Here is a 26,413-nt window from a genome sequence, read left to right as displayed (position 1 = left end):
CTTTGGGGTGAAGAACATAGAGATGCTCACTTTTTAGTCACTTAGCATAAGTTTAACATAGGACAGGCTAGATGCACCATGCTTTCTACATGGGATTGGCACTTTAATGCTTTTAGCCTCCTTCTCCTACCAGACAAAATTGGGCTGTGGAGTGAATATCTCCAGCTAAACATTGAGGAACTTGAACAAAATCAAGTGAAGCTTTTGCACCTTGTTACTAATTTCATATTCAGTTTCTCATCCCATTATGAATTGGAATAATTTAATTTAAAAAGGCAGCTGGTAAAACCAAGAACATACTGAACTTGGCATCAGTCCTCTTGTGCAAGTCTGGGACTCATAAAAGACTTGGACACAGGATGAAGCACCTTCGGCGAGAACTCCTGGCTGCTACCCAGGACAGCTGCAGGGACGCCGCGGCTCCTCTGCCAAACGCGGGTGTTGCAATATGCAGCCACTCCTGAGCACAGAGGGTCTTTCCCACTAGCCGCTTTCTTCCATGGAAAAATGTATTCCCAAAAGCAAAGACTGAGCCTGGGACCAGCCTGGGGGATCAGATAACATATTTCAAAATGCCACCCTGCAGCCCAGAGATTGAATAAGCTTTTGGTTATGTCTGCTCTTCGGGATGCTTCACAGTTGCAGCACATGGTGATCCCCAAAGTCGTGTGTGTGACCAGAAGCAAATGGGCACTTGGGGAGAGAGCAAACCTCTCTTAGTTCATCCCTCATGCTGTTAAAGAAAATCCTGCTTACAGATCAAGCACAGCGCTTTCCACAGTGTTTCCATGAGATCTTTCTGCCTCTTGCCAAGGTGTTTGCATGCCTCTTCACAAGAAGAGGCATAAGCAAAGTTGGAGGAATCTTTGCAGGATTCTGGGCTCTTGACAGGCCTGTAAGCAGAGAGGTTTCTGACATTTCAGTTCTACCATTGTAAAGTTGTCATGTTATGTAGAAGGAGCTCTGCTTATAAAGGAATAACTTGCTGCCCTCAATTTATGGAAATATACAGTGGGTCTGTACAGTCAGTGGTGGATTCCAGGACCAGTAAACCTACAGTTTCTTTAAAGTCTGAAATTAAAGTGTAACTTTTATTTTTCTGCTTAATCTGTGCAATTTGGACATTTGCAGTATTCTAGAGAGGCAGCAAAATTACTGTTGGCTTTCCCACAATAAATTTTTGACCCCCCACCATTTAAGCATTAGTATATTCCCTGTGCTGTGTATGGGGGTGGAGGAAAGAGCTGTGGAGTTACACGCACATGCTGACACACACGCACATGTTTGTTAGTAGCTCTAGCAAGCACTTGGCCTGTGATCTCAAGGCAGTGTTTAGGGGTTTCTTTCCTCCTCTGCACAATGCTGGATGTGAAACAGTTGTACTGCAAAATTATATTGTACAAATTAGGGCAAAACTGTTGCTCCATGCAATTCACATCATGTTCAGCACTCCCCCAAATTCCCTGGGGGATGCCCGTAACATTTGTTGGTGTGTGTTTGTGCAACCTCCCGCGCCCAGCCCAAGGGGCTTTTGTGGTACTTGGCTCCTGCCTTTGAGCCCTCGGTGTTCACGCGCTGATCTGTCATCTGGCAACGCATGTAGAAGCTGAAACTTCATCTGTGCATGATGCTGATCACGGAGGTGTAGCGTGAAATGGAGTTTTCCCTGTGTTATGTTTCCGTGAGTTTCAGACTTCAGCAGCTTGTGAGCTTTATGCAAGCTGATGGATGCAAAAGGAGTGCTGAGCGCTGTAGGCATAGGGCAGGGAGAGGAGCAGAGAGGATGGTTTCAGGGCTGCACACATCTGTTACCTTCATGCCATGCTCACAACAGAGCAGTGGGGGCTTTTTGACACTTTGGATTTTTTTTTCAGTTCAGTTGCTCAATCCCAGATTTTGTTTTGTACATTACTGTAGTTTCACATTTCACTGGAAATTATTCACTCCTTGTGCCAAAAATAGGAAGTTTGGAGAAAATATGGAGTAGGTTCAGGAAAGATGAGCAAATGCTCGTGTTGGAGGTGATTAGCTCCATAAGTTACATGCAGGTTCAGATGGAGCAGATGAACTTTAGTGCAGAACATCAGAGACAAGTGTGAAAATAACGGGTATGAATCGTATTCATGGCAGATCCCAAGCTTCTGCCTTTGAGAATGAGCCAGACAAAAGGGCATCTGTACGCTTCTGATGGCTAAAAGATCTTACCAATTATAGAACATGTCTAAAACAGAGTAAGACTGTACATTGTATTACAAGTCCAGAGAAGTATTGTTAGTTACTGGGTTTTGCTAGGCTAACATTTCATCTGGGATGGAAACTATGAGGCTCTCTTTAGGCTGCACGTTCTGCAATAACATTTTATCAGCAGGCAAAGTCTCATTAAATACACCCCATCGGCTGTGCTTGCACTGCCAATTTTTGAGTGGAAACATTGTATTAACTTGGCTGTTCCCTGCAGGATATTACTCTTGGAAAATTATAACAAAGTGAACAATCCCAAATCAGCATTTTTCATTTATAGCAGGCCATAATTTACAGTACGGTATGGATCTACGCCTGCCTGGAGAATTCCCTGTCTGCCGTGGCAGGGAAGAGCGTGCATTTCTGTATGTGCCCAAGAAAGCATTTGTCTTGCATGCACACCATGGTTTGGATCCACATGGCCTCTGTGTTTTGCTGTGTGTTACGTGCAATGACTCATTATCAACTGTCTAAATCCATGCTGCACATCTGTCTAGGACCACAGTTTATCTCCTGCATGGGAACGACATGCACTTCCCAGGGCCAAAAGAAAAGGGTTTTGCCCCTTGCCTCATCAGACCCCAGCCTGCTATAACCATCTTGAAGACTTTACAAGAGAAAGGAAAATAATTACTTCAAATACTAAATAAAAATCCAACACCAATGTTTTTAAACAGGAGTTTCAGGCACTCAACAGAGATGACTAAGCAACCCACCTACTTGCACTCTAGAAGTTTATTGCTTGTACCATCTATGATTGCTTACTTAACTGGATAAAGCTAAGGCAATGGTTTCATTTAAATTTTGAAGCTTTAAGTAAGCAATGCCCTGAATATACTTTAAAAGAGCAGAAAATTTTGCTGTTACAGGAAAAGGAGAATGGACCACTTTTCTTCCCCCTATAAGCTTTTTTTTGTCAAGAGTAAAGCAGTTCACTGCATGCCCATAGGTTTTGAGTAGTTGGTCTCTTTTGTTTGCATAACAATTTGTATCAGCAAATGAAAACAGTTCAAGCTATTCACTTTGGCAGTTTCTTTTTGACAAATGCAAATAAAAATTTGTAACATGCTGGAAAAGTCCTAAGTGCTGGGGGCAAACCAACCCCTAGTGTCCACAGAGGTGTGGTTGGTGCTGCATTTCTGTGTGTGTTTACTTACATGTATCCATGGAAATAGAGATCTATTCTTATTTTTACACATCTGGTGTGTAGAAACCCTGATCAGATATTTCCTGACAAGTGAAACTATTCCAATGCTGAGACTGATAGCTTTAGATACATAGTCTGTGGATATCCTTGTATGTTAAAAAATAAAATGAAATAAAATTTACTCAGGGAAGTATAGTGCTTTTTCCATCCAAATCATTCTCATTCCCTGCCCCCCCCCCCCCCCCCCCCTTTCTTTCTGGAGCATTTGGCAGAGTCTGGATGGGAAAGTGTGCTTCCCTTAATACCATTAGAGCTGAGAAGAAGGGGTAGATATGGTTTGTACTACTGTCTTTCATTCCCACCAACACCAGTATGGCTTCTCCCTTTCTTACTCAGTCTAACCTGATTTAATATTCTGCTTCAAAAGAGGGCAATTAAACAAAAGGTCTATGCTTTGTGCCAGCATCTTTGAAGCCAACCATGAGACTCCATTCCCAGAGGATGAAAGATAATTTCCAAGGAGGCCTAAAATTTCTAGAGCGTAAACAAAGTAAAGTGGATGGTTTCACTAAATGGCTGCATTTATTAATAATTGCATTAACTGCCTCTTATGGGTCTACACCTGTTGATTTTTGCATTATTATTCTGGTAGCTAGCTCAGTCTTTTCAACACCAGGGAGGTGTTAGTGAGTGATGGCTGGTGTTGTTTCTGCCTGGAGAACAGCATGAAAGTGAAGGTGCCAAATGTCTTTTTTCCACATTTTTTTTAATGAGAAAGAGGGCAGCAGCAATAGTTAAAACTGCCCTGCACCCTTATAAGTGATGAAATAAAAACTCTGAAGTCACCTTATTTTCATTCATGTCCTGTGATTGTTCTGTCAGATTGAAAGGACCACTTTCACAATTTTATTTTTAATATTTTTTTTAAACATTAAAATATGTTCACCAAGACTAGGTTCTCCTTTCCAAATTTATTATTAAGAGTCAGCATATTTGAAGTCTTTGTGGGTGGGCTCATAAAAAACTTGATCTTTCTTCATGTTCTTTGCATAATGAAGAAGAAAAAGTAAAAACACCTCTGGGGGATCCTGGTAATTGAAACCTAATTCCCGGGTATTTAAGCATATTAATGTCTTTAAAGACAAGGCCAGAAAATTATTTTGTACATATTTATGTGAGGGAAAAAAAAAATTCACAGGCTTTACTCTTTTTTTTTTTTCTAATCCAGTTGTATTATTTTTTTCTTGAAAACATAAAAAGAACTGCTAAATTAAATAAGTAGGAGCAGCATATAAATTGTTGATTTGTAGCCCAACCAATCAATGAGGGGAAAGAAGATGCTTCCTGTGCAGTTACATCTCTGTTGAAATTCACACAGGGCTCCATGGAGTTGAGAAAATGAGATTTTTTTTTTCTCTACCTCCCAGGTGGAAATGCAATGAATTAAACAGCCTATGCCAGAGTTCACTCATTTAATCTCATGGGCTGTTCACAATTTACACTCTCCAAAGTTGTTCCTGCCTCTTAAAGATATGTGGGATTACTAAATGAAGATAAGGTTGGTAGCGACCCTAGTGCAACCTGTTAGCCTGATTTGATCCTGCTGTGCAAACAGAGAGTGGAGAACTGGGGAGGAGTCATTCGTGTGAAGGTAGATCTTGCTGCTTTTCAGCTGAAAGGTATCTTTACTTTTCACCTTCCAAAAATGAAGTCCATTTGGTTAGGGACTGGGTTCAAAATCTAGGTCTTGGTAATGAAATGCAAAAAAAGCAATAAATCAATAAATAATGAGAGAGATAAACTGTTTCCCTAATGCAAATTTGAGAAGGTTGATTTATCAGCTTACAAACTTGCAGTGATACAAACCATCAATACAAATATGCAGTGATACAAACCATCCCCCTCCTCTCGCCCTTAGCAGTTTAATGCCAGAAAATATTCTGTAGGTAGTAGAACATTTAGAGTTGAACTGAGATTGGGCACGGGATGTTGTAGAGAGCCCACTTTTATATAAATTTCTGGAGAGTGGCAACATGAAGGAACTTCTTGATCCTGTCATTTTGTGACTCATGGTTGCAGCCTTCATTTGGTAGAAAAGTGATTTGCTAATCAACCTGATGCATGGAACTGTGTTTGCTAGCGGTTTGGAAAGCATGTAGGATTCCATGCATCCCATGGGTATAGGATTTAAGGTGCTTCACTTCTTCCAGGAGAGAGGCAGAAGGTTAGAACTGGAGAACTACAGGACAGTTGGAAATGGGTTTTGACTGCTTGACCATTATAGGTCTCTCCCATTCTTGTAAAAGGGAAAATTACTCTGATTTTGAAGTTGTTAATCATTCCTGACTGTCCCAATGAGTTCTTGGGACTCTCCTGATCTTCTGTGTGGAAGCTGGGTGCTTGCCAGCTTTACAGGCTGGTGTGAGTCATTCCCACAGGGCTCTTGCTGAAGTATCAGATATGTTAAGGCTGTCCTAACCTGTTATTGGGAAGTCTCCAAGTTCTTATAGATAACATGGTTGAATTCCATGCATTTGTCTTTGGGGAGAGATTTGTGGGTCCCTTCCTACATTTCAGATTGTTGCTTGCCTGCATACAGTTAAATGCCCATGGCCAACACTGAAGTCCATGGAATCCATTCCACGGAGGACACTCAGAGGTGCATTGCTCAGATCCTGGTTGGGAGAGGAAAGATACGTGCTCTGCTTGTCTTGTCTCATCCCTTGTTATTTGGGAGAGCAAGGTGTTTTGGGGAGGAGGGTCTTCTTGGTGTTTGGATTTTAAAATACTGTCCCATGGGCAGCTGGTGTGGAATAGGGGTTCTGTTAGACATATCTCACAGCAGCACTGCTTCTCTATCCAGGAGTTATCTTCAGGTTGTGCAGAATGTCTGCCCTGGGGTCACGGACTCCCTCTAAGACTGCTTGTGAAGAAAATTGCTGTAACCTATCTATATTAAGGGGAAAAATGAAGTCAGGAAAGAGACTTTATGTTGCCTGGGGTAGTTACTGGCCTTTTCTACTTTTCTCAGGAAAACCTGCATGTTGTGGTAGAAGCATCTGTCCTCTTGTGCTGGGGTGGCAGGTCTGATGGGTAACTTGCTACCTGGCAAGATCATTATATGTAATTAGGACCTGAGAGAAATGCTGATTCCTCTTTTGTACAGGTAATTTATCATGTTTTGTATTTCAGCTGTTTTTGTGTTTTGTTTTGGTGTTTTTTTTGTTGTTGTTTTTTTTTGTTTGGTTGGTTTTTTGGGTTTTTTTTTTGGGTGTGTTGTTCATTCATGTCACCCTGTTTCTTTGATTTAGTCCCTTCCAGGTGATAGTGTGCTCTGATTGCATTACCAAGCAAGGATGAACTTTCCATAGATCAAACCCTTGGCTTAGACATGAGGTGCTTTCTTGAATCTGTAGGCTTTGTAGTCTTAACTAAAAGCCAGAAAATAAAAAAGGTTTCATACTTTGTGGTGGAGGAACATTTTACTGGAGACATTTCAGCCCAGCTGGTCATTACTCATCCAAATTCAGTGGTTGCACTTAGACCATGTGGGAGGGACATTGCAATCTGTAGACAGGAAGTACAAATAAGGGATACTGCTTGGGAAGAAATTTAGATTATTTTCACTGTGAAACTGTGTGTGTGTCCTGTGGCTCTGATACCAATGGAGAATGCAACTTTGACTGTTTGCTTCAGGAGAACTTTTTAACAGTTTCTGTACTCAGTTTTAAAAGGAAATGTTTCTGCAACAGATTCTGCTCCTGAAATCTCTCCTCCTTTTGCACATGGATACCTAACATCCATTCTACTTTACCTGCACATTTCTAAAGCTTTGGGATGTTAAACTCATCTCAGATTTATTTAACATACATGTTTTCTTGAAGCATTTAAAATAAATTAATGTATTTTCAAGTCTGTTAAGAAATGGAAGAAGGGATGTAAGTTTACGTATAAAATTTTGAGGACAATTTTGACCCAACCCTTTTTATTTTGAATTCATGATGTACCCAGAAAATTACTACAGGTAGAAATGATAGATTAATTAAAGCTAAAATGGAAAAGCTTGTATATGATTAAGGAAAAAAAAAAGAAAAAGAGAGTAAAAGCTATGATGAAAATGTGGAGCAGATGCTTCTTCTAGTCTTAAGGAAGAGCTTAGTCTGATTAATGTAGATGGCTGGAGAGACTTTTCATCAGAGCTGTGCAAGCCAGGCCATGTCTGAGCAGGAATATTTTCTCCCAGTTAATAAACATTTGCTCTTTGCCCGGGGTGCTAAACAACCCTGTTGCTCTGTTCCGCCATGTGGAACACCTCTGTGAGCTTTACAAAGGAGACAAAAAAACTTCAGCTTGGCTGAGTAGAGCTCCTTGTGTTTATACTGAAAGCTGGAACATGTTCCCCCTCCTCTGCCTTGAACTTCTTGATTGGTGTGACTACACCCTGCCCTCTCTGAAGAGCTTCAAGCTGAGATGGTTTTCTGCAGCAGCAGCAGCAGCAGCCCTCGCCAGCAAGGTTTCAGCCCTGGGATCGCTGTAGGAACAAGGTGGAACCCAGCTTTCCCTCTGGGTGATCTGGTGGCAGAAGGACAAAGTGGTCAGAGTAAAGGGCAACATCCACAGCTTCCATGGAGAAGAGTCTCTCCTCAGAAGGAGCCCCTGGGCTGTCGTACCCCTGTATTTATATTACTTGTGGTTGCATCCTGCAAGCATTGGCCTCAATGGAAGAGGTGCAAGTGAAGGGCTGAATGTAAACTGATGGGTCAGAGTGACTTCATGTGTGGCCAGAACCACTCTGAAAAGTTAAAGCAGATTAGGAAAGCGGAAAGCTGTCTGTTTAATGGTGAGCACATACTTCTGAAGAGCACAGTATGTGGGTGGTGGTGTAGTAGAAGAGCATTGTGTGTGTCTGTGTGTGAAGCTTTGCATTAATGCAGCCCCACTGATTAAAACTTTCATACACTTGGATTTATTCTGTGGCCCTTGGGAAGGCTTCTCCTATTATTTTGAACGTGGCCCTAAGACAGCTGAGGTCATATAATCAGATTTTTTTTAGCAGCACAGTGTTTTCACAAGGTATTTTCAATTGGAAAGAAGAGAATGCTACAGACCCATTACTAATGCACCAATTTCCCCTCCCCCTTAATATACTTATGCTTGCATGTTTTTTACATGCAGCAGTCATTTTAACATCTGTTTTGGACTTTTGTGCATTTGTGTTCAGAGGATACAAACTGGTTTGGTCTTAATTTTTCATTCAGTGGAAAGGCTTGAAAAATCACTTACACAAAAGAGAGGTAGTAATGTTAATGAACTTTTTATATGGCACAGACATAACATGGAGAGCTTCTATGCTTCTAAAAATTAGTGAATTATGTCCACTTAAAGTGAATTGAATTGTATTTTCTGCCCTGTCCTCTGAATAACAGAGGTTTAGGGTTACTTTGATGCAGTGATTCATATTCAAAAGATCAGATAACATGGTATCACAGAATAGATAAAAACAGTTCTCTTGAGAGTTCAACTCCAATAGTATGTTGTGACTACTAAGAGCTCCCTAGTTTTTGTTAAAATGAATAGCATCCTTTATCTAGGTATTTTTCATGCAGACTATAATATTAATAACAACGTAGTCTAATTAAGAAAGAGCGTCTGATTTCACTTCTAATTGTAGGACAGCAATTCTTCAAGCCTTGTTCAAGAAAATGTACCAATGAGGCAGTAGAGCTTGGATTCTCATCACACTCAAAAGGCCTGATTTGGGTCCCTGGCAAAGCCATCAAGCCCCAAATAAGAATTTCAATCAAACCATGTCCACTGATGGATGTTAAATGCCTGGTTGGCTCTCTGCCTTTCTTTTCCGGAGTTTAACAAGGGTCACAAGGCTTTTAGAGCGGTATTGCCCTTCCCCACCTCATCAGCAACAGTTATATTGTGATTCACATCTTGGATAAGAAGTCCCAATGCTTCCCAGAAGGGTTGGAGAACTGCATTCCCCAGCCCACAGACAATTCTTGACCTCTCCAGGAGACTCAGTTGCTCATGAATTGGGTAGAAGGCTTGGTGGGTTTTTCATTTTAGTTATTCACAGTGCACCTGGAAGCATTTGGAAGGTTTTTCCTGGTTGTGCCCCAAGCTCTCTGGAGCAGCATGGCTGCAGAAAGCTCTTTCAGCCATCGGATATAAACAGTTTTGCAGTGGGAGGAAGATTCCTTCTCCCTCCCACCTTCAGCCCTCCCTTAGGAAGTTCACTCTGGGAGCTGTGCTGCTGTGTTTGGTCAAGAGGTCCATACTTACTTAAAAAAAAAAAAAATCCTGAAAATGAGTTTTATTGAACTTTACTTATTTAATGCTTCTATTGTATTTAACCTTCATCAGACTTTCTCCTTCTGAAACAAGATTGTGAATTAATCTTTTGCCTTTGCTCCATCCCTGGAGTTAAACATCAGTCCATGCCATTAAGCAGAACTTAAGTTAATTGCTGTAGTGATTAAACAGCAGTTGTCACCACTCCCCCAGGTGAGTTGCCTGGGAGATACTCTTGTACTGCAGCATAAAACTCTTCAAGAGAAAGTAAAGGTAAATCGGTATGCACAGATATAATTAAATATAGTTGTTATGGAATCTGAAATAGGACAACACTTGAATTTGTAATTTTGTGAGACTGAGATTTTTCATAGTGTAATTTTTTCAGTGTTTTCCCAAATACACTTGAATTTTATTTCTACAAATCAGTTTTGCAAATAGGATGTTTTTTGTTTGTTTGTTTAAAAGGAGATGAAATGGAACACGTAGCTGGATGTTCTTACGTGCAAATGTTTGAATTGAGCAAGCCCAGAAAGTGTTTGTTTGCAGTTACACACATTCCTGAGCTAAAAATTCTGGCCTGTGTTTCATAAATACCCCTTGGATCTCTCAGGATAAAAGATTCTAGGTAAATAGAAGTATTTCTGTAATTGCTCTGCAGCAAAGCAAAAGTAGTTATCTTCTAATCCTAAACAAGGGGATGTACTTAAAAAAGCCCCAAACAATCCCTTTTAAATTTCTTTTCTTCTTTGCTCCATTATTATGACTAGAGGAAGAAAAACTGCAGAGTATTTTTTTAAGGCAGTATTTGGAAACGATACATTTCCAGCGTTCTTAGTTTCTAAAACAGAACTATGTATTGTCAGAAGCTTTTGAGGCTGAAAGAGGCTCGGGTGACAGGCTCTGAAGTGGAAGAGCAAAAGATGTGAATTCTAACATTTCATTAACAGGTCTGTTCCCTTGATCTTCTTCCTTTGAAACTGTCTACTGTGCTGTGGGATCCAAATTCTGCTGAATACCTCTGTGAATAGGAATGTGAATGGCATCTCTTTGAGAGTTCCCAGGTTGTCCAAGGCAATAACAAATACCCGGTACTTTTACAGTTAGCGAAGGGGCATTTTGAAAACATTTACACACTGCCTTTGCTTTAAGCATGTAAGGAATCTCACTGCAACTGAGCTGGAGCCTAAATGTTTGCAGGATATTTAGCCACTCAGGGCTCTGTGTCACTGATGAGTTTCTTCCTGCCAAAGGGGCTGAGACATAGGCCCATGCATTCCCTTTTCAAAGCATCCACCAATGCCTTTACCTTTCCTATGTTTGCTTTTTCATAAATACCACACAAATACCACGTACTGCAGCAGGACTTTGTATCCTATGTCCTGTTTGACAGCTCTGTCAAGTTTTGCTTAGCATTTTTAAAACCCTTGAACTCCTTACCACAGTGTTTACATGGGTTCAGAGAGCAAGCAGAGGAAATATGTAGATGAAATATCTATTAAGTACCCTTAAATAGAACTGCATCCCCTTGTTTCAGAGTTTATTTTAGTGGCAGGTTGATGGAGTGATAAAAAATATCATTAAAGGCATTTTTTGTACTTCCCTGCTTTCCTTTGCTGCTTATACTACTGGAGCAGGGACAAGGTGGAGGGACTTAGTGTTCAAGTCACCAGAAGGCTTTTACAGTCCTGAGAGATGCTGAGCTTGATTTGCTTGAATTCTGCACAGGTTAAAATAGGGATTGAAATGGTGTGGGCTTGGAAGGAGAAAAGAAACAGATGTATCCTTGGACATGAAGCCAGTACTGAAGAAAATTGGCCTGGTCTGTTCTCTTGAGTCGTTGCCAACCCAGTTTTAGCATAGTAGTTTATTCAAACACAGGCAGTTTCCTTTTCTTAAGTGGTATAGTGGACATCAGATGAGTATACAACAGGGTGACTTGACAGCAGGAAATGGGTGATCAAAGCAAAGATTTTGAAGAATGGTAGAACTTGATGTCAAATTTCAAAGAATTTCCTTCCACTCTCTAGCAATTTCCAAGAAAAGAGCTTGGGGTAGTTGTCCATCTCAAACCACTGTTCAGGACAACAATCCTTATTGTTTTAAACAAGATTTTGGATTTCAAAAAGGAATTGAGTCCAAACATGTGAATTCTCCTGTGAAGTTGTTCCACCATCAGTCTGCTGTCTGTATGGTTTAAAGGATTGTGCTTGTCTTATTCTGCTGACCTGTGGAGCCTTTGAAACAATTTGTCCATTTTAAGATGTTTTACAGTAAACCAGGACACTGCTGAGTGGACTAGAGGCTATTAATCTGCAGTTCTCCAGCTGGTTGAATGTGATTCCTCTGATTTGCTGGTGCTAGCTAGTGCAGTCTTCTGACCCCTGGATGCTTGTCATAGCTGCCACAAATGATTTTGTAAAGCAGTTCCTTCAAGTTATGGATATTCCCAGGAACCAGTTTCAGTTTTCCTTGTGGCAGTCATATTCAGATGGGTAGAAGACAATGCTGTTGTTTCTGTTCTTGTTGCCTTTTAGCTTTCACTGGTTGGAGCTCCAGGAAACCATTTTTAAGATAATCATAATGCTTCTTCAAACTAAACTAAAGCCTCTTGGATGAAAATCTCCACCTTCCACCCACTAAAAAAAATATCTCCAGGAGGGCTCTTGTGCTGCTTGTTCACTTCACATGTCTCTGCTCATTTTTGAGTGAACATTAATTGCTCAGAGGAGCTGAGCAAATTGCCACTGTCTAGTTTGCAGAATTCAGTAAATGACTCGAAGAACCAGAAGTGCTGATTCAGAGAGAATGTCCTGTTTGACATCTAGGAACTTATCTGGAAGGAGGCTCTGCATTTTGCCTGTACAGATTTGGCAAACCACAAATCAATTCAGTTAATGGTGATAATAGCTAAGGATGCAGTTGCTGTGGATTTTAGCAGCACCAAAGCATCTGTGCTAAAGCTGTATTCACTGAAAACTGAGCTGTAGTCATAAAATTAGCTTCCCTTTCAATAAGATATAGATGGAGTATGTGATGGAAATATTATCTGGTTATTTACTAACACTGTCCTGCCTTTAAATTCTTAAAGAGCAGTTTAAAGTGCAAAATACAGCTGTTTCTTAAGGCTTTTCTGGAGAGGCCTTGAATAACTTCATCTTACACTGATTTGAAGAAAGCAAGTCAGTGCATGGGTGTGACTTTTGGGAACAGGTCTTTGTAAATCAACCATCTCCAGTATATTAATGACTATTTACTTTAAGGAAAAAAGACATCTATGAAATACTCTTTATCTCTGTAGCAACTTTTTTTCTTAGAGCATTTATAATGATGTAACTAATATGACTCCAGAAGCCAGTGAAAAGCTTAAAGTGAAACTTGAAGCTCTGTCCTGCTTTTCAGATGAATGCTACACAGTTTTTGTATGCCTCTGCTCTGTGCCTGTTCCAAAAGCTTCCTTTTTTTCCTTTAAGCAGTCAAACCACACAAATGACTTGCCTATTTTACAATCACGGCATTTATATGTAACTGATGAGGTGTTTGTGTGGTGAACATGGTAGTAAAATCTGATCTGCTAGACAAGGTGTGCAGTGTAGTGGTGTGTTTTGCCAGTTAAGGTATGTGCTTATGGGCACCCAAAAGCCAGAACAAGGAGTGCAGGGAGCATTCAGGCTCTTGTGTCTGGAGGCATGATGCCCCTTGATAAGGGGTGGGAGGCAATCATCAGCCATCAATGACTGAAAAGGCTTTTTTGCAGGATGGCAGTAGAAGAATGCTATTGATGACTTGTGCAATCCAAACATATGACATCGAGACAGCTGCAGGGTTTTTGTTATTGTTCTGTGTCCTGATTCCAATCTCCAGTACATACCAGTTATGTTTGGTCACTGGAAGTGTTCCTGTATGTACGTGGACTCCATGTGACAAAAATTACTCTTCTCAGAGGTCACAAATGATTCCTTTGCTTTGGCACAGGAGCCCTGCCCGATCGTACCTTCTTGTGTCCTTCAAAATGACAAACGTCAGATAAATGCCCCTTGGAGTAGGCCTCACTGTTTTTGCTAGAGTTTTGGGGCTGTAGGATTTCTGTGGTTTCCCTTGTCTCCCTAGGCTCTCTGGAGGTAAGTCCTTTTTCTCTAGAAAGCATTCCCACAGACTATCTAAAAAGGACAGTGGTCTGTGGTTAGCAAGAGCTGTTCATGCAGTGGCTGATCAATAACAAGGACACCAACTCTTGAACTTGCTGTAGACATTTCAACACTGATATCTGATAAACTCATCAAGAACAAAATAATTAGTTTTAAGTTAATAAGGATTAATTTAGCACTGCAGGAATATGTGTGAGGCATTGGTATCCTCTAGTCTCAAAGCTCTCCTTCCTTACAGACAGATATGCGGTTGGTTTTTCACAGTAGTATCCCTGAATCAGTAAATGCGTTTCATGGATCCACCTCAGAATTTATCAGAAGGAGAAAATTTTTTACCTGAGTTGGAAATACTCTCCTGATGGTAACAAGTATGAAAGAAAGATGGCATTCACTCACAAATAAGAGGTTTCCAAACCAGAGCAGCAGAGGAATGCAGGTCAAGATCAGGGTGTCCTCGTGTTGTGACATCATGTTGTGGTGGAACAAATGTAGTTCAACACTTAACGATAGGTGCTTGGGCATGGAGCAGGGATTGGAGATACAGAAGGAACAGTCTCAAGTCATCCTACATTATGTTGTTATTAGTGGCATCCCTGCTTGTTTTTAACTTGTAGTTCAGTCCTTAGCTATGTTAAATGATACTTGCAGTCAGTAGGGGTAGTGATTATCATGCTTAATCTTACCCCAAAGCAGCAAAAGCAAGCCTGTCCCTCAATCTCAATTTTGTCCATGATGACTTAGTTTGACCGCTACTTGACTTTGTGGTAAGAATGTTTTTCACAGAATCACAAACAGTCTGGTTTGGAAGCAGCCATAAGGATCATCGAGTTCAACTCTTCAGTGAATGGCCTATACAGGGATCAAATCCACAACCTTGGTGTTAGTAGCACCATGCTCTAACCAACTAAGCTCATCTTGGGGTTTTTAAGAAGGGCTGTTTGTAAAAATGGAAAGGTGTGTACCCAAAGTCATGTCAGGTGAGGGAGGGCAGATTTTGAAGGCATTAAGTGTGACTCAATCAGATGTGCTGATGAGAACCTCTGTGTATCTGTAATAAAATACAGTACAGTGTGGACGGTGTCTCACAGACTTAAGCAAAATGTAATACTCTTCCATTTTTCTAATAATTCCAAAAATGGACCTGGAAAAAGATGTCTATGAAGAAGCCTGTGAGGGTAGAAGGCATATTAGGGAACTTGTCCTGAACCACAGTACTGTAAGCAATTAGTCACATGGACTTCCTTTTTTGATTTGTGCACTGTTTTGTCCATCAGGATATCTGTTCCTTACTCTCCTGGCCTCTGTAGATGTCTTTCTCTATAATATGTGCTTTTTGCTCTTGGGACCATCAGCTAAAATACCATATATAAAGATATTTTTGTCTTGATTAAATGCACTATTAAACCTCCAGACGTCTTGCAGTGAAAGTGTTTTCTGTAATTACTTGTCTTGAAGGCTCACTGAGGAATGAAGAATATAGGGAAACACTTGGAAATGCAATCAGACGGCAAAATATTTCTTTCTTATGATAGATAATCTTAATCTTTTAAAGTATTTTCACATTAGCACATGTGCAGGCCTCTGCTAGATACAGTAGCCCATCTTTTAGCACTGTTTTAACAAGATACAAATCACAGCTTAAATGCATTGATGTGTTTTCTCCTTGCCAACAAGATAAATACAAGCAATTTTTGTTCTAAAGCTACTGAGTGAACAGTGCTGTCTAACTGTAAGTTGCTTTAAGGGGGAATCAATACAGTGCATCCACTTCTAATAGCCCATTTGCCAATTTTTTAAAAATCTATGTATAAAGTTTGGGCATGGGTGATCATTGTTCATTTTAGTTCACAATATATTGTATGTAACTAATGTACAATTCAAGGGCACAGTGAGAAGGTCATGAGGTTTTAAAAGAAAATGGCAACTGAGCATGGCAAAGGAAAGGTTTATTGTCCCACAGTGTTTTGTAATTAATCTTAATAAAGATTTGTTCTATATAACATAGCCTTTCTTTTATTGAGTTGTTATGTAGTGGCTTTTACCACTGTGGATCCCTAGAGCACCTTCTTTTGTAAGTGAAGTTTAGAGGAAAATTAGCTATTTGTTCATGCTGCTTCCTCCTTGGCAACTGCAGATTTTTCCCACTCTTCCATTTCAGTGTACCATGTTATTACATGCATTTCCATGGCAAATATAGCATATCAAAAGCTTTCTCAGACTTGATTTTTCTATCTTTATTTTATAACTAGTTGCATCCAACAATTACTACCAGAAAGTACCCTGAGAGTATTATAATTTCATCTCTATAAATTTTGTGGTCACACACAAGTCCCGCTGGACCAAGCTACTATGGTTTTTTGTTTTGTAGAACTTACTATTGACTTTGATATGACAATTGAAAAGCAAGAATTTCTACTTAGAACTTGATCACTTGTATAGCAAAATGATTTGTTTGTAGCTGCAGGGCTGAGAGGGAATGCTCTGGAGGCATTTTTCTGCAGGGTGGACAGTGCTTGGCTGCTCTCAATTTACACATGCTTGAATTTTGTGTTTCCAAAAATATAGTTTCCATCTATGTTCACTCAATTTTTTCTAATATCTGGGGGGTTTTGGAATCTACTGAAAAGGCATCTGATTTGAGGGGTTTATTCTTGTTCTATTTTTTTATGAGGTCTCTTGTTTTCTCAGAAAAAAATCTGCCATGGGATTTGTGCTTGTGTCCCGAAGCAGATGGATACAGTAAGATAGGAACAGCTTTCCCAAGAAGCTGGTGCCAAGCTGTTTTGAGCACATCCCCATGTCTCATGCTCAGACAAGAAGGCTAACAGATCTCTAGGGGGGTATGTGTTTGCACTTCATAAGGTTTTAGGGCATATTCCATTGAGGTCAGCATGGATAAAGAGGTGAAGGCTTTATACCTTTATACCTTTCCTCCTTTCTGCTTGATCCTTGCCTTTGTGGCTGTGTTTGTGAGAACTGTGCTTCAGAACAGATGTGATGGTCTTGACCAATTTCACCAGCATGTTAGAAACAAGAAGGTTTTTTCCTACATCTGTGTTGTGCATGTGTTTTCTATTTTATTCCTCTTTTTCTTTCAATTGTTTCTATTATGAGCCTGGTGATGAAAGCTCCCCTTTTTTGAGCCCATTTTCAGAGCTGGGCACCTTTCATAGAGTATTCTAGGACAATAAATCACTTTGTGCTTTATGATTGTAACCCCAAATTACAGGACCAAGGTAATGTGCGAGGCTGGTTACCTTAGTCCCAAGGTGTGTAGGAGAAATATGAATGACAACTTTTTTATTTTAAGGAAGAGGCTATTATAAATAAGTTCTGAATAAGGCTTTCATCTAAAGCAAGGCCACAACCTTCAAAATCTGTATTAAAAGGACTAAAATGCAAATAACACAGAATGACATTTTGTTCACAAAGAAGGTTTCAGTTGGTATGCACACAGCTGTTAAGATGTGACATTGTCAGTCTTTGACTCTGAAAGCTTGTACCCAAAGCTGACTGGTGTAAAAGTAGAGCTTAAGATGGGTTCCTGTGAAGAAGCCCTTGTCTTTGTTGGAAGAAGAAGTGTGGCTACCTCAGACAGGGATTCAGGTGGGTTCAGTATCACTCTTTAGAGAAGACCTGGTAGCATTTTGGAATATTATGTTGCAGAAAGATTGTTACATTTTTCATTTTCCATAATGTTTAATCTGAATATTTCAAAATAATTATCTAGATGGACTTTTTCTAAAATACAGTATCCCCGATCTGTGACTTTCTCACAATGTTGCTAGTGCTCCATGGTTACCATCAAAGTTCATGTCATGAGTTGCAGTGGGATAGTTCTCTTGATGCTTGCAGCTATGCTAGAACTGGTTTTCACAATGTACACTCTTTCATCAGTGTTTAATCTTGGATTATATTTGGTTTTTTCTCCTTTCTGCTGTCAATTTACTCTTATCCTACAGGTCTCTGCAAATGGTGGTGGCTTGTCACGTGGTACTTTTATGGTCTTTTGAGTGGTTCCCCCTTCTCAGTTTTGGAACAATGTACTGAGATAATGCTGGATTGCCAAGTCTCATGGGAACACTTATTAAACTGTGGCCCATATTCTCCCTTCAGAGGTTGAATGTAAAAAACAGACAGGGTCAATTTACACATTAAGAAAAAAAAACTTAAGTAAATTAACAGGAAATAACCACTCCCTTATATTGCCTTTTGCTCATTTCTGATTCTTTCCCCTTCATCCTTACTCCCCTGTGATGTCAAGTATGCATGGTGTGTGGGTTTGGGGCTTTATTCCTCCCAGCCATGTCCTCTTTGTTCAAGTTCCTAACTTTTGAGTGACTCTGGGTGAGGCTGCCTGCATAGCCCATGCCACTTCCCCTTGCAGATGGGTAGACAAGGCATTTTGGACAGTCCTTATAAAAGATGAGGGAGGGAGTCTGCAGGAGGAAGGAGAGCTATTACACAAAAACTCCTGAGACTGACTTCCATTTTTAAGCAGTTGCTGAAGCTGGGTCGTCAGCTGTCACTGCAACACTGCTACCCCTGGGGACCAGAACCTCATAATCAGCACTGGCAGCTGTATTGCCAAAAAATAAATGAAATAGGGGTTAAAAGAAAAAAGAACTGATTCATAAACTATATAAAAGAGCAGGGAGAAATCATGAGTTGGAAAACTCTTTCCTTTAGTTACTATCTTGATGGGTTTTTCTGCAGCAATGCTCTCTCCCTGTAATGGTTTTAACCTTTGGTCTATAGTTTGCTTCCTGCCAACGTCTTCCTGCCAACGCCAGCAGACATACTTGTGTTGGAAAAGAGGGATTAACCAACCAGTGTAGGATTAACTCCATATTTCTTTTAGCATTTTCTGCTCAAGGAAACCCTCGTAGTGCCTGAAAACATCTGAAATTCATACTAAAGCTCACTCAATATCTTGAAGATTTTACTACCAAATTTAATTGGGGCTTAAATATTTTCAGATAATCTCTGATTTTTAAGGCCCAAAATTCCAAATGAGAAAAGTAGTTTTTATGTTATCTCAAATGTCTTTGCAATGATAGTTTGCAGGTGAAGAAGGCCACCAGATTTCTTAAATATAGTGGCACCAAAGGAAATTTGTTTGGTGGTCTAAGGTAAAATGATGAAACTATTCAGGCCTACATTTCAGAAGTACAAGGAAAACAGAACTGAAATTTTTCTTATAGTTTCTTGTAAATGGAGAGACATCTAGTACAATAACAGCAGATCCTTTCATAAAATAGAAGGTGTCCTCAAAAATTTACATGCATGAGCATATAGGTGCATGTTCATTTTTCCAGTAAAGCCAGACCTAGACCAAAAACCTGGATCTAGCTCTGCATAGCTCTGCAGTTTAGGCTAATCACAGATTCAGCTGCCTAAAATGATGGTTGTAGGAGGCAAAAAGCTTAGCTCTAGTTCTTGTCCATTTGCTGCTTCCTGCATTCTCCAGCAGTGAGTCTGCACTTACAGATTGAAGACCACTGGGTTTGGGGCTTGGAGGGGTTTCTCTCAAACCAAGTTTGCAAACTCTTCTCTGTTCTTCTGTGTACCTGCAGCAATCTACTTTTTAAAAACGTGTAATTCCACTTCCTTGAGTCTAAATACGTTCTTTTAAAGATCCTTCAAAGAAATGCCTGAGAATGTTTGAGAAAAAGAAAAAAAAAATCTGCTTGATGTTTGTGTTATGCCTCGGCTTTGGAACCCAGAAATAGGCAGATTATTAAGAACGGCTTTATTAGTTAAATAGAATTGTTTAAGAGTTTGAGTTAAAATGAAGATGTGGATTACCTTACTGTACCAGCTGAAATAGGAGGCTCTCAAGTGCCTACAGGAGAGTTTCTTTTATTCAGAAAGATATTTTTCATTTCTTTTAGATTATTTCTTTTAGAGCTCTTTAGACCAGGAACCACACTGGAATAGTGGAGTCAGAGGTCTGAAAACACTGAAAATGCATTAGGGATAGGGAAGGTGAAGGGGTCATGGCTCCTGCAAAATGTCCTGTGAATAATACACACCCAGCTCCAGAAGAGGAATTGTAGGTGACATGTTCTGGCAATGACAGGGAGGACTTTTGTCAGGACACTTTCCTTTTAGCTGCATACAAGCCCTCAGCCTTAGGCTCTCTTCAGGGAGGAGCTTCATGATCTTAAGACTTTTGGCAGAGTGAGGAAGTTGTTTCTTGTGGGAGGCTTCTGTGAGGCATGGCAGGGAGGACAAGGGTGAGCTGCAGTATTAAACAGTGGCCAAGTCTGAAGGGCAGTTTGATCTATATTGTGTGGGCGCCTCTTCCCAGCTTACTATTTTTGGCTTGTAATGGCTTCACAAAGAGTTAAATCCCACTTCATTGTCCATCCAGTCTCAAGATTTTTATTTAAAATTTAAAAAAAAAAAAAAAAAAAAAAAAAAAAGTAAAAGCTGAATTATGTAATTCAGTACCAGTTGGCTTGGTGCCTGAGCAGATACTGGCTGTTCTGCAGCTGTCATTAAGGAGGTGGTGTGAACACACTGAGTGAAAATAAATGTCACATCACCTGCCGCAGGTAGAAATGCTGTCATGTGCTTGTGGCTGACCTGAACCCCTCATGTCCTCCCACAGGACTTTTATCATGGGTGATGGGAGAGTCACAGCTTTCTAGTTCTGTTGTTCAAACCAAAGAGGGAGGTGGGAGGGTTCAGCATGACCCACCATGGCTCCAGCAGCAATGTCTCGAGGGACAGCATTACCAAGAGCTCATTTTCCCTTGACAAACATCAGGCTTTGGCATCTCTTCTTTTGTAATGCAACAAGGATAGGTATGCTGTGGCTCTGGAATGAAAAAGAAGCTGCTGGAAGACTCTGCCTGGTTCCTAAGCTGCAAGCCAGTGAAATTTTGTGGCAAGTCAGTTCTTGAGTGAAGGCTAAATAGCAAGACCTGGGTGGGGTTCGCCTCTGCCTTTAGAAGTAATTCAAGTTGTATGTGAAGGACCAAAGCCATTTTTGGTTCTTTGATGTAAGAACCAGCCAGTTCTTGACAGTCTTGAGTCCTTCTGTGGAAAATGAATTCAGCACTGGCACTGTTTGAATAAATGAAGAAAATAACCTGAGTTAGAGTTTGTTGCAGAGAATTTGTTGCACCCGCTTGTGAAATATCTGGATCTGGTAAAATAAACATCACCAGTGCCAACAAGAAGGGGGAGGAAAGAGGAGCTGTTTGCTCCTCTGGTTTCTGCTGGTGTTGTTGCCTTCTGCCCTTATGAGGTTTCCTCCAGCTGTTGCTCCCTGCTGCAAGTGTGCCTGTGCTGCATTGGTGGAGGCTGTTCTTTTCCTCCAGCACCCGTGTCCATGGTCATAGCTATCATCTCAGATCAGCCCTCTTCATTCATTGCTCTGCCCAGCATTTTATCTGCACTAACCTGGACTTCAAGGGTAGAAAACTGTCTTTTCAATAGGAATGATGAAGACAGACTTGGGTTCTTCTTATGTGAATTAGAGAAAATGAAAAAACAAGCCTTGCCTGAAGATGGATCATCAGAAATGAGCAAAATTAATAAGGTAAAGCAGAGTTCCTTATGCCCATGTGATAGTCTGCTTCCCTTGTATGGTACCTATAATTCTGGCTCAATAAACAGGCTGTGGATACTGAACCTGTAGGAATTAAAACCTAGGTGCCTTGCTCAGGGTAGGAAGGAAATGTAAGCCGAGAGTTTCAGTGTTTGGGTCCATCAGCCTCTGCTAGCAGAGCTCAGGCCAGGAGATGCAGGTGGAGGAAATGGGTGGATGCTCAGTTGCCTGGGCTGTTTGCTAAATTATGACTCGTCTGTGGGTCTGCCACAGAGCAGTGAAAGTCTGAAACAGTAACTGTCCATCTGAAGACCCATTTCCCTCTATTTTTTAGAGAACCGCCAAATAGGAAAGAAAATAAGTTAAAACCTGTGGATAGGTATTAACCTCAGCTCTTGCGTGATGACATGTTACCCAACCTCAGTTCAGCCTAATGCTGTGAAAAGCGAAGATAAAGAGGAAAATTAAAGAGATGAAGAGAAGAAAGAGTAGACCTGCAGTAATAATTTTTTTTTTTCCCAGTTTATGAGCCAAGAAGACTGTAGGGGTAGGGGCAGGGTAGATATCCATCTTGCTCATAGGCAAGAGCCACTTCTCCTTTTAAGGCCTCTTGTGTATGTGAGGTGCTTTAATGAACAGTGGGAGTTTTCTAGTGGAAAAGACAAAAAAAGAGCTAAGGTCATTTGTACAGTTGAAAAGTAATATATTTTTCTGCTATACTGAAGGTAAGTTTGGAGCAAGCCTTCAGTGTTCTTTTAACTGATTATTTCCATATGGACTGACGTTTTATGCTCAAGTAATGTTAGTGTAGCTGAAACCCAAGCAGGTCTTAATTCCTGTACTTGCTGCTGCAGAAAATGCACCTCTTTGCATGCACATTAGTTACATTTTTCTCCAGCTTTATAGTGTTTTGGGGAGTATTTCTTTATCTGCTTAAGACCAAGCTACTGAAACCACTCCTCGGCTGTTGGAGGGAGTGGGCCCAGTACCAAATAGGAGCCTTTCTAGCATCCCAGAAAAAATTCTCTGCATATTGTTGATTGTTTAAAATTTCCCTTTTTTTTCTGTATTTAGGATACTAATGAAATTTAAACTAAACCAGGAAATTAATAGAAATATTTACAGTGCAGCTAAAATAATTTGTGGTGTTAACACAAAAACAAACATTCCTAAAAAAGGACTGGAAAGCAGGATTATATCACAAAAAGAAATAACCAGCACATTCTTTTTGTCCCATTTTCCAACCTGTCACTTGTGTTTGTGTCTCCCAAATGCCATGGACTCTGCATATTTTTTTTAGATTAAATAAAACATACAGCTCCACATCTTTTTAAATATTGGGTCAGAGAGCATTACTGGCTCAATCTGTAAAGGAGAAATGAAAAATATAAATATTTTAACAAGTGAGCAGCTGCTGCATTTTCACTTCTTTCTGCATATACTATTCTTGAAGGTATTCAGAAGAGAGATAGGACTGGAGGAGAAGGAGGGCAGAGAGATGGTATGTAAAGGGAGGATGTGAAAATGCATTAAAATGACACATCTTGAGAGAATCTGTTTGAACAGTGGAGATTTACAAAGTTTTGTCCTACTCCATGGCAACTTGGGTACACAGATCAAACATGTCATTGGAGTAACATGGGGCAGGTGAGCCTTGAGCCAAAAAATTTGAGAGGGAGAAATGCGAGGGGGCGGGTGATGCTGGAGGACATGGGAGACTGTGTGCTGCACATGAGCAGCAGGCCTGACTGAGGAGGAAGGAGGATTTGGTGCTCAAATCATGAGCTGCTGTTAGCTGCAGATGGAGATTTTACTTCTCTTTTAGACAAGCAGGTAGGTACTTATTCTTTTGGGGTATTTTTAGACAAAACCTTTATTTACAAGTCCTCCAACACTTGTTTAAGGAAAAATACAGTTTTTTGTTTTGCTTTGCTTTAGGGATGAGGCTTGTTCATCATTTTCCTATGGTCTGCCATGTATGACCAGAACACTTATTCCACTTTATTATTATGTTGACTTGCTGCTTGTTTTCCAACATGCTCTAATATTTGTGTTGCAATTTTGGAGCATCTTTTAATTTACTTTTGCTTATGTGTCCTGACTTGTTTATGCTGCGATAGCATTGAATATCCCAACCACTGTTATAGGCTCTATTATATAGAAAGCTAAAACTGAAGCATTGGTGTAAATTTGGTGCTTTGAGAGCTTTTCATGCGACACCAGAAACCTTCAATCATTTCTAATGCATCCTGATTGAGAGGCTCTCCCTTGAATGGAAATTTCAGTGTGATACCATGCTGAGACACCTCACATTTCTCACAGCAGCTTAATGCATTCTCAGCTCAGCAGCTCAGCATAATTCTTAAGTCTTGTACCACTCAATACATGCCATTATCTTAGCTCAGTGGGTCTATCTGAATTGACAGACTAATGACAAATGGTCTTGTTTTGTTCTATTTCATAGTAGAGTATAGGAATTAAAAAAAAAAGAGAGATGAGCTGACTTCTTAAAATAGTCTTTGTGGAAGCTTAATGTCCCCTGCAGCTAGAGAATGTGCATGCACTGAAATGGGAAAGCATGCTTCTCCAAGCTGAAACAAGGACTTGTTGCATGAAATACTCCCTGTGTAAAACTGTGTCTCCACTATCTGTGAGGCATTCAAGAGGTGAGCTCCTGTTATGCTCATTCTTGGGGTGGGTTACCAATGGTACCTGGCATGACCAAGGTCCCCTTAGAAGAGGTGATGTTTAGGCTGATAATGAAGTATGGCCCTGAAGATCCTGTTCTAGGACAACCCATGGAAATACCTGTAAGGAAAGTAGGGATGAGGCATGATTTATTCCAGGATGGCTCATAGTTCCTAGAGCAAGTGAAAGAGTGGTGCTCAATTTCAGTCAACTTCCTAAGGTGAATGTTGGAACTGTATTCCCCTCTCCATTCTTTTTCTTCCACCCCATCACACATTGTTCAGGTTAACTTGGTTTGACCCCAGTAGCTGGGTCTGCCAAGTTTTACATGACTGTTTGGTGACTGCCTGTAAAAGTGGAAGCACATAAACAGGACGATGGATTCCCTCTGTACCATCCAGCAAGGAGGGGAGAGGCAATCAATATGGGAAAGCTACGGGACAAGAAATGTCCTCCTCTTGTTATTTTAACTTCGGATGGTACTCCTGAAAAACAGGGGCTTGTAACATTTTCTTCTGCTTATTTTCCTTGCTGTGTTTGTGTGCATCTCTGTTCTTTACCAACAAATGTTTGAAAGTGATAGCTGATAATGAAGTCCTCTCAAAGCATCAATATCTGACACTAGTCAAATTCCAAGGGGAAAGATAGGTGAAGCAGAATTACTGCTTTAAAATGTTAAGTAATTAATTACAAACTCACTATTTCTCCTTAGAGAAGACAGAGGAGGAGCAAGGTGGGCATCATGAGGACATCACAACTATTTCACAAACCTCTTTAGCCCCTTCATCTGGGCAGTGCTAGCACTATAAGAGAAAATACTTACCCACTTAGGGATGGTCAGTTCAAGTGGAATTTGTCTTCATTCCTTCATTTGGTTATGTGAGTGTCCTTTGTTTCTTCTTGAAACCATTATTTGTTCAAACAAATTATGAGAAAGAGCAAAAGATGGTTTCGATCTTCTCTGATAAAACCAAGGGGTTTGGGTTATGAGAAAAACAGCATTCTGGAAACTCCAGAAACTAAGGCAGTTTTTATGCAGTGAGCAGCAAGCAGGTGGTGAATGTTAAATAAAGAGATCAAGGATGGGAGCCTGTGGTTAAAGAAGGATGGGGTGAGGCTGGGACACTTCTGCCAGGTTCTGAAAGTGGGCTATCATTGTTTAGTCTATATTATGTCCAAGAGGCTGGGTCATTCTTGTGTGACAGACCAGCTGCTCAAGTCACAAAGTTAGCAACGTGAGTCCAGAATATTAAGGTTTTGTAAGAACAGAGCTTACAAAAACTTACTTATTTACATAAGTTTTTTGTACTCTTTCATACACTTAAAGTTCTTTCGGGCAGTGTATCAAGCAGAGTATTTGCTGCTGCTTTCCAAGCAGATTTGCTTCCCATGAATAAGTGGCTTCATCTTTTTATATTTATCCTTCACTTCTGAGCAGTTAATTTTTAGCTGATTGAATCTAAGAGGAGGCAAGAAAACATCAAAAATCAATACACCTTCAAAAATAAAGCACTTCCCTTACCTATATGGTTCATTGGAAAAACTTTGCCTTTTTTTTTTCTTCCTGAGACCTTTCTCAGTAGTTTATCTACCCAAGACAGGCCTTTATTTTTTTAATCTAAGGTGGCATCTTGGGAGCTTTGGTTAGTTTTTCTGAGATTTATGGTATCTAGAGTAGTATAACTTGTAGGAACATTTCAAAATAATGGATTATTTGATCCCCTTTATTTCATACTTGACCAGGGAGGACAACTTACTTTGTCTGCTGCTTCCTGGTTTGGGGAATGAATGGATTGAGAAGACAGCACACACAAGCTCACCTTTATGAGAAAACTCTCTAAGCTGGTCTCAGCTGCTGTTTCCACCACTGCCCATTGAAATTGCAGCTAGGATGGGCTTATTCCTCGGGTTGAAAACTCCAGGGTGACTCAGGTTTGGGAGGAAAGTGAGAGGCACGGAGCTGATTGACTCACTGGGTGGCCAGTGTTGGTGTAGTGGACAGGGATACCCATCAACCACTCCATGGCCTGGCATGGCTGAGTGGGATCACTGGAGGGTGATGGAAGCAGACGTGCTCCATCATTACTTGTGTCCTTCATGGAGCCATAGGATGTTTGGGGTTAGAAGGGATCGTAGAGATAATCCAGTTCCAACTGCCCTGCCATGGGCAGGAACACCTTCGCTTGCATGAAGCCCCATCCAGCTTGGCCTTGAAGTCTTCTGGGGATGGGGAATAGGAATTGTAGGTGTTGCTAATGGCAATTCATGAGACTGTGGATGTATTAGCAGGGCTTAAATTATGCTCTGTGATCTCCACACCATATT

At 40.5% G+C, this 26,413-nt stretch overlaps 1 protein-coding gene across 3 annotated transcripts in view; it reads left to right on the top strand.

The window, feature by feature from the left end:
- EGFR (epidermal growth factor receptor) overlaps positions 1-26,413 on the top strand; it is a 157,536-nt gene that overhangs the window by 20,078 nt on the left and 111,045 nt on the right. The window contains exon 1 of one of the 3 annotated variants that reach the window (XM_021531482.2): positions 6,405-6,554. The exons of the other annotated variants lie outside the window; for them this stretch is intronic. The gene's annotated coding sequence lies outside the window, so the exon portion shown is untranslated. Of the gene's footprint in view, positions 1-6,404; positions 6,555-26,413 lie in introns of those variants that run through there. 3 annotated transcript variants of the gene reach the window in all.

The sequence above is a fragment of the Lonchura striata genome, chromosome 1 (assembly GCF_046129695.1).
Source record: "Lonchura striata isolate bLonStr1 chromosome 1, bLonStr1.mat, whole genome shotgun sequence".
NCBI lineage: Eukaryota > Metazoa > Chordata > Aves > Passeriformes > Estrildidae > Lonchura > Lonchura striata.
Note: the sequence above shows the minus strand (reverse complement) of the source record. Positions and strands in the feature narration are given on the sequence as shown.